This window comes from Mus musculus, chromosome 9 (assembly GCF_000001635.26).
Source record: "Mus musculus strain C57BL/6J chromosome 9, GRCm38.p6 C57BL/6J".
Lineage (NCBI taxonomy): Eukaryota > Metazoa > Chordata > Mammalia > Rodentia > Muridae > Mus > Mus musculus.
The window spans coordinates 99942292-99951045 of NC_000075.6; the positions used below are offsets into that span (position 1 = coordinate 99942292).

At 40.7% G+C, this 8754-nt stretch overlaps 1 non-coding gene and 1 pseudogene across 1 annotated transcript; one reads left to right on the forward strand and one right to left on the reverse strand.

Annotated features, from left to right (window-relative positions):
• The first annotated feature begins 1417 nt into the window (after positions 1 to 1417).
• Positions 1418 to 1551, forward strand: Gm23594. The gene has a single exon (XR_003948499.1). It is a non-coding gene; the product is annotated as a small nucleolar RNA SNORA17 (small nucleolar RNA).
• Gm8641 (predicted gene 8641) lies at positions 3935 to 5261 on the reverse strand (annotated as a pseudogene).

Below are 8754 nucleotides of genomic sequence, written 5' to 3' on the forward strand. Positions count from 1 at the left end.
ACAGATGCCAAGAGGCCATTGTAAGAACACAGCAACAGCTCAGACAATGTAATCTCCAGAACCCAGATATTGTACTATAGCAATCCCTGAACATTTCAACATAACAGAAGCACAAGAAAAAGTCCTTAAAAGCAACCTTTTTGGGGGATGGTGGTGGTGAATTTTGTCCATACTAAGATATATTATTTTTTCTTAATTAAATGTTTTTTATTCACATTTCAAATTTTATACCCTTTCCTGGTTTCCCCTCCAACCCCCCCATGCCATTCCTCCTCCCCCTGCTCACCAACCTACTCACTCCTGCTTCCCTGTCCTGGCATTTCCCCTACACTGTGGTATCGAGCCTTCTCAATATCAAGGGCCTCTCTTCCCATTGATGTCCAACAAGGCCATCCTCTGCTACCTGTGCAGCTGGAGCCATGGGTCCCTCCATGTGTACTCTTTGGTTGGTGGTTTAGTCCCTGGGAGCTCCATAAAACCAACTTTATGAAGATGATTGTGGTCCTTAAAGAGAAGATGAATAAGTCTCTCCAAGAAATTAAGGAAAACACATACAAACAATTGGAGGAAATGAATAAGTCCCTTAACGAAAGAAAACCAAAAACCAAACAGTGTAAGGAAATGAATAAAACTGTTCAAGACCTGAAAATGAAAATAGAATCAATAAAGAAAACACTGAGAGGATTCTACAAATGAAAAATCTAGGAAAGCAAACAGGAACCACAGACACAAGTATCACTAACAAAATTCGAGAGATGGAAGAAAGAATCTCAGGAACAGAAGATATAATAGAGGAAACTGATAAATTGGTCAAAGAAAAATTTAGACCTAAAGAGTTCCTGGCCTAAAGCATCCAGGAACACTGGGACACTCTGAAAAGACGAAGCCTAAGAAAAATAGGAATAGAGAAAGAAGACGACTCTCGGCTCAAAGGTCCAGAACATATTTCAACAAAATCATAGGAAAAATATTCCCAACTTAAGAAGAGCTGCCTATAAAGGTACAAAAAAGCTTACAGAACACCACATAGGTGGGACCAGAAAAGAAAGTCCCTTTGCCACATACCAGTCAAAATATTAAATATTCAGAACAAAGAAAGAATATTAAAAGCTGCAAGGGAAAATGAGCAAGTAACAGATAAAGGCAAACCTGACTTCTCAATGGAGACTCTAAAAGCCAGAAGGGCTTGGACAGATGTTCTGCAGACTCTAAGAGATCACAGATTCCAGCCCAGACCACTGTACCCAGCCAACCTTTCAATCACCAAAGAAAGGGAAAAGAAAATATTCCATGACAATATTAAATTTAAACAATATCTATCCAAAAGTCTACCCCTACAGAAGGTACTAGAAGGACAACTACAAGCCAAGGATATTAATTACATCAATGTAAACACAGGCAATAAATAATCTCATACCATGCTCCTGAAGGCATTGCATGTGTAGCTGCTGTGTCACAAGTGCATCAGTAGGTGGCAGAGAGGAGAGAGGCTATTTTTATGCTTGGTGTTCTGACCTGTGAATTAATCTGATTGAGTAGTAGCCTAACATTTCCTGAAAAAAGTGAGCCAGAGATGACCACCAGTCTGGTGCCAGGCAGGTCCAGACAGGGAGCTAGCCTGAGAAAACCACCAGTCCAACATCATACAGGCATCAATGGGATCCCAGGACAAGGTGTGAGCCAGAGGCGAGAAGAAACCCCTTCCCCAGCTTGGGACAGCAGGCTCAGGGAGGGAGTAAGCCTGTGACAGTCAACCCTTGGTGAACAGTGAGACTTGGAGCCATGGAGACTGGCATAATGTGGCCCAGACATGTAGCTAGCCTAAGATGACCACCAACCCTGCACTGTGCAGGTCCTGGGGTAGAGCAGACCATGCCCAAGATGATCCTTGCTTGAGGAGTGCAAGAGGGTCATAGCACTCCTGAGACAACCCTAGACACTCGGAGACCCCAAGCACCGCTAAGAGGAGCAAGTAAGTGGTAGAGAAATGGAAGAGAAAGAAACAGAAAGATGTGGGCACAATGAAGAGAGGCAGAACTGGAGACTCAAGGATAGTGAGGAACAGTCTGATGCGAGTAGCCAGTGATGCCATCTGGGACCATAGTTGAGTCCTGGAATGTGCTGGGTCCATGGCCCTGCAGTAGCAGGACTCTGTTGTCACCAAAGGCCAGGCAGATGTTCCTGGTCTGAGCTGCTGCCTGAGGACATATTGGTGTCTGATGGCTGTGCAGAACTGGCTCCCAATCTTGGGTTTGCCGATTTGTCCTATTGACTGTGTTTTTTGCCTTACTGAAGCTTTTCTGTTTCACAAGGTCCCATTTATCAATTCTTGATCTTAGTGCCCAAGCCACTGGAATTCTGCTTAGGAAATTTCCCTCTGTGCCAGTGAGTTTGAGGCTCTTTCCCACTTTCTCTTCTATTCAGTGTATCTGGTTTTATGTTGAGGTCCTTAATCCACTTGGACTTGAGCTTTGTGTAAGGTGATAGATATCAGTCTATTTTCATTTTTTTAAATACAGACTGCCAGTTGGACCAGTGTGGTTTGTTGAAAATGCTTTCTTTTTTCCATTGTATGTTTTTGGCCTCTTTGTTGAAGATCAAGTGCCCATAAATGTGTGGGGTTATTTCTGGGTCCTCAGTTCGGTTCCTTCTGTTTCTATTGTATGGAAGAGTTTGAGGACTGTTGGTATTACCTCCTCTTTGAAGGTCTGGTAGAATTCTGCACCAAAGCCATCTGGTCCTGGGCTTTTTTGGTTGGGAGTTTTTATGCCTTCTCTATTTCCTTAGGGGATTTGGGACTGTTTAGATAGTTTATCTGCTCTTGATTTAAGTTTGGTATGTGGTATCTGTCTAAAAAGTTACTCATTTCATCTAGATTTTCCAGTTTTGTTGAGTAAAGGCTTTTGTAGTATGATCTGATGATTTTTTGAATTTCCTCAGTTTCTGTTGTCTCCCTTTTCATTTTTGATTTTGTTCATAGGGTACTGTCTCTGTGTCCTTTAGTTAGTTTGGCTAAGGGTTTATCTGTCTTGGTGATTTTCTCAAAGAACCAACTTTTTGTTTCGTTGGTTTTTGTCTCATTCGCTTTGTTTCTAATTGGTTGATTTCTGCAGTTCCTGCCATCTATTCCTCTTGGGTGTGTTTTCTTCCTTTGTTCTAGAGCTTCCAGATGTGCTGTTAAGTTGCTAGTGTAGGATCTCTCCAGTTTCTTTACAGGGCACTTTGTGCTATGAATTTTCCTCTTAGCACTGCTTTCATTGTGTCCCATAACTTTGGATATGTTGACTCTTCATTTTCATTGAATTCTAGAAAGTCTTTAATTTCTTTCTTTATTTTCTCTCTGGCCAAGTTATTGTTGAGTAGAGAGTTGTTCAGTTTCCATGGGTATGTGGACCTTCTGTCGTTTTTGTTGTTTTTGAAGACCAGCCTTAGTCTGTGATGATCTGATGAAATGCACAGGATTAGTTCAATCTTTTTGTATCTGTTGAGGCTTGTTTGTGACCAATTATATGGTCAATTTTGGATAAGGTACTGTGAGGTGCTGAGAAGAAGGTATATTCTTTTGTTTTATGGTGAAATGTTCTGTATATATATCTGTTAAATCCATTTGGTCCATAACTTCTATTAGCCGTTATTTCACTTTGTCTCTGTTTAGTTTCCATGACCTGTTCATTGTTGAGAGTGGGTGTTGAAGACTCCCACTACTATTTTGTGAGGTTCAATGTGTGTTTTGAGCTTTAGTAAAGTTTCTTTTATAAATGTGGCTGCCCTTGCATTTGTGGTGTAAATGTTCAGAATTAAATTTTCATCTTGGCAATGTTTCCTTTGCTGAATATGAAGTGTCCTTCCCCATTTCATTTGATAACTTTTGGTTAAAAGCTTAATTTATTAGTTATTAAAATGGCAACTCTCACTTGTTTCTTTTTCTTTTTTTTCAGAATAAAATATGTCCACTTTTAATATTTGTACAGTTTTATCTTTACATTCTTGTCTGGAATAATATGAACAAACCCAGGTTTCCCATGCTAAAATAATGGTTTAGCCAACTGCCATAAAAGTAGAACATACAAATGACAGAGCTGACGCGTGTCCTTAGGTTCCGTGATTACTGGGCGGCTTGCCCCGGCCCTGCGTGCTTTATCGTATCTCTTAGAATATAGGAGCAGTGTCACAAGTCTCCACTAGCGCATTAATCATGGAATCAGAACACAACAGACTGAGAGGCCTCAGTCAGGATGAGAGGCCTCAGAACAACCAGAAGTCAGTTTTATGCTTCTTCTTGCTCTGGATAATTTAGGATTTTGTGGTGTGCCTGACGCAAATATTGCTGCTGTTTGAAGTAAACCTTAAATGCTCCTTTTATGGCAACAAAAGCATTTCCACCCAAGATTGTCCTTTGTAAATTTGAGTTAACACTACTGAACATCAGTTTACCAACTATTGTCACAATAGTAGGAAAGACAAGGGCTCCACACAAAATTCTAGTAGCAGAGACATGATCTGCTAAAGGATTAGCTTCAGCTGGAATTCCAGGAACAGGACAACCAGTCCCTGGACATATACTGTTAAAGATTTGTAGTTTATTTGAGTATTTGTGCCATAGTCTAAGCACATAGTCCTCCTAGCGAATCATTTTGCCTAGTATCAGCATGACAGGAATAGTAAGAAGTCCAATCAAAAGAAATAAAGGGTCAGCTCGCTCCATAACATCCAGCCCTTCTTTGTGGCCTACAACCTGCATCACTGTCACTGCTCCGTAAGTCACCGCTGTCCAATAGATAGATCCAACCATTATTCCTGCTGCAGCAAAAGGGCAAGCTTTTGAGATCAGTCTATCTGCAAGATCCAAGACATAAAACAACTGGACCCAGCTTTGGAAACACTATTAAGTACTCGGTGTTGCACTGAGGACAGGCCACTCTGGCTGTGCTGTTTCCTCTTTGCTTTTCATCTACCCAGCGCTGGAGACAAGCCTGGTGAACCCACTTAGTACATCCTCTGCACCTGCATGGTCTCACCCACTCAGCTGTTCTTCATCCGTGGCAAAACACACCCAGCAACTTCTGTCCAGCATCTGTTGAAGGGCTTGGTCCGGCATCTTCCGCAGAGCCAGCCTGCAAGCTCGGCCCTCGCCTGCAGCCCCGCTCACGGCCAGACCGGGTACAATAGCACTGAGAGGCGGCCGAGTAGGCCTCAGTCCCCCGGTGGCCGCGGACCTGCCACACAGCCTCCTGGCGTGGCTCCCAGAGGCCGGCTGTGGCCGGCGGGCGACTGCAGAGAGGAGGAAGAGCCTGGGGCCGGGAGGTGGCAGTCGTGGCCCGGGTTCCTGAGGGTTCGCCGTCCTCACTTGTTTCTTGGAAGCATTTGCTTGGCAAACTCTTTTTACTCTGAGTAGTATCTGTCTTTGTCATTAAGGTGTGTTTCTTGAATGCAGCAACATGCTGGATCCTGCTTGCATATCCAGTCTGTTAGCTTATGTCTTTTTATTGGGGTATTGAGTCCATTGATGTTGAGAGATATTAAAGACATATGTTTGTTGTTGGAGATGGAATTATGTGTGTGTGTGATTCTCTCCATTTGGATCCTCTGTAGGGCTGTGTGTGTGTGTGGTTTACATTTGGTTTTGTCATGGAATGTTTTGGTTTCTCCATCTACAGAATGTTTCACCCATACACAAAATAATAAACCTTCTCAGAACCTCACAGAAGTTTCTCCAAAATTAACCACACCTCAGTCACAAAGCAAGTCTCAAAAGATACAAGAAAATTGACCAAACAATCCCCCTGTAATGACCTCTATCAGATAACCATGAACTAAAGCTGGATTTCAACAACAGAATTAACAGAAAGCCTCCAAGCAAAGTCTACAAAGGGAAACTAAACAACTCTCTACTGAATGACTATGAGTCAAGGCAGATTTAAAAAACGGAAGAAGAAACGAAAGAAAGAAATTAAATAATTTCTAGGATTCACTGAAAATGAAGGTACAACATACCCTAACTTATGGGACATAGAGTGGTGCTAAGAGGAAAGTTCAGAGAACTAAGAGACTTAGAGAAATTAGAGAGATCTCATTCGTTAGTGTACCTTAGCTGAAAGCTCTAGAACAAAAGGAAGTAAACACACCCAAGAGGAATAGACAGCAGGAAATAATCAAACTGAGGGCTGAAATCAACAAAATAGAAACAGAACAGTAGAAAGATTCAATGAAACAAAGAGTTGGTTCTTTGAGAAAATTAACATGATAGAAAAATCATAATCTACAAAAAGGTTTAGACCTTAGGAGTGGGCCAAATGAACTAAGTAGATAGTTCTCAAAAGAGGAAATAAGAATGACCAGTTAATATTTGAAAATTCATTCTACATCCTTACCTGTCAGGAAAATGAAAACTAAAACTACTTTGAGATCCAATGTCACCTCACTCAGAACAGTTTTCACCAACAAAGCAAATGGGAATAAAGGTAGGCCAGGATGTGGAGTAAGAAAAATGTAAATTTGTGAAGCCATTACTGAAGGCTGAGTGGAAGTGTCTCAGAGAATTGAGAACAGAGTACAGAATACCCACTCACTCCCAAGTCAGAGGCCGTATCCCCACTGACTCATGACAGCAGACAAAAAGTGCTTACCCCTTCCCCAGGTCAGAACCATACCCCACCGAATCTAGCACCCTGACCTCCTCCCTGCCAACTTACACAGAGCACCTGCTCATGAGGTCCGAGACCTCACACCATCTGGCTGAGCTGGGTCAGCATGGTGGCATCAGTCCTGAGTGTCACCACAACTGATCCCAAGTATCACCTAAACAGGCTTTAAAAAGTAGCTAGGTTGAAGTAATAGTCTCAAACTATTACTAAATAAACTAAATAAACTAACTCCTGATGTAAAGTTCTCAATACAAAAACACAAGCAACACACACACACACACACACACACACACACACACACACAGAGAGAGAGAGCGGGGAATTAGAAAATGTTTTAAAGAGGATAAAAATAATTTGTTTTTCTACTGTTTATTATTATCATTTTTTTAGTTCTTAATATATTTTCATTACTAATCCCTTTCTAATGTGTAGCTGGTAAAGATTTTTATATGTACTGTAGACTGACTATTTACTTTCATAATTATTTCCTTTTCTGTACAAAACACCCTAATTTTGTCTAATTCTATTTATTGAACCTTGGAATTCTTTTCTGTCTGATCACAGATTTGTTCATAATATCATTGACTGTGTCTATACCTTAAAATGTTTTATATATGTTTTCCTCTAGAAAACATTTATATGTTTCCTTTCATATTTTTCACATGTTATATTGTCTTTGATTAACTTTGAATTGATTTTGGTGCATGTTAAAAGGTAGCAATTTTATTCTTCTGCATGTGGGAATAAGATTTCCCAGAACCACTTGTTGAAGAAACTGTATTTATTCCCATGTATATTTGCGAGTTTTGATCAAATTAGGTGGATATAACTGTATGTTTGTTTATGAGTGTGCTATTCCATTTCACTGGCCTGCACAATTGTGCTAATACCATACTGTTTTATTTATTATGGCTCTGCAATATAATTTGGAATTAGATTTTGCCCAGCACTGCTTTTTTTGCTAAGAGTTGTTTTAGATATTCAAGATCTTTTATGATTTTGTATACATTTTAAGATTTGTTTTCTAATTCTATAAAGAACAAACATCATTGCGATTGTGGGGACTGCATTGAATCTGTAAATTTTATTTTGGTGATATAGGAGTCCAGTGTTGGGAGGAATTGCCCAGACCTAGCAGCCTGGTGGGTTATTGATTCTGAACCATTTGCAGAAGAGCTGGTCTCTTGGGGTCAGTGTGCAGCATTATGAAGGGAGATCAGCCCAGTTGTGTGCATACCTTGCTGTAGTTCTGTCTTCAGGGGAGATTTGAACAGCTCACTGTCATGCTAGCTTGTTAGTGTCTCTAGTCGCTTATGAACACACTCTGTCCTTCATACTTTTATTCCTTCTTGCACATGTTTTATCTTTTTTGTGTTTATTTGTGGCATTCTGCTTAATATCTTTATACCCATCCTTCCCATCATTTTCTTTTCAGCAATTTCTGATCTTTAAAAAAATCCAGTCAATTTTTTATAGTATCAATGTGATCAAAATTTAAATTTTTATTTGGTTAATTTATTGAACAATTTTTATGCTTTTTATTATTTGGCCGTAAAATGTCGGTCTCTCTTTAAAGATATTCACCGTGGTGATATTTTATAACTATGCATAAAATTTCAACAACTGAAGTACTTCATATAGGAATATATGTCTAAATTTGTGACTTGTGCTGATCTCTTTATGATGGCTTGTTTTCTGGCGACCTTCTAAATTTTTTAAAATTGTGACTTCATTGGCCCAACTCAATCATTAAGTCCAGAGAGATGGGGAGTCCTGAGGGATAGTGGGTCCTGAGGGATGTTGGCTCCTGAGAGATATTGAGTCTTGAGTGATGGGGTATCCTGGGGAACGGGAGAGCTGATGTCCTGAAGGATGGTAGGTCTTGAATGATGATGCGGCCTGAGGGATGAGGAATGGTGAATTCTTAGGGATGGAGGGTCCTGAGGGTTGAGGAGTCTTCAGAGATGGGGAATCTTTAGGGGACCTGAGGGATGGAGGCTGTCCTAAAGGATGATGGGTCCTGAAGGATGGGGAGTTCTGAGGGATGATGGGTCCTGATGAATAGTTTCTGAAATATGGTGGTGGTAGGGATCCTGAGGCATGAGTAATT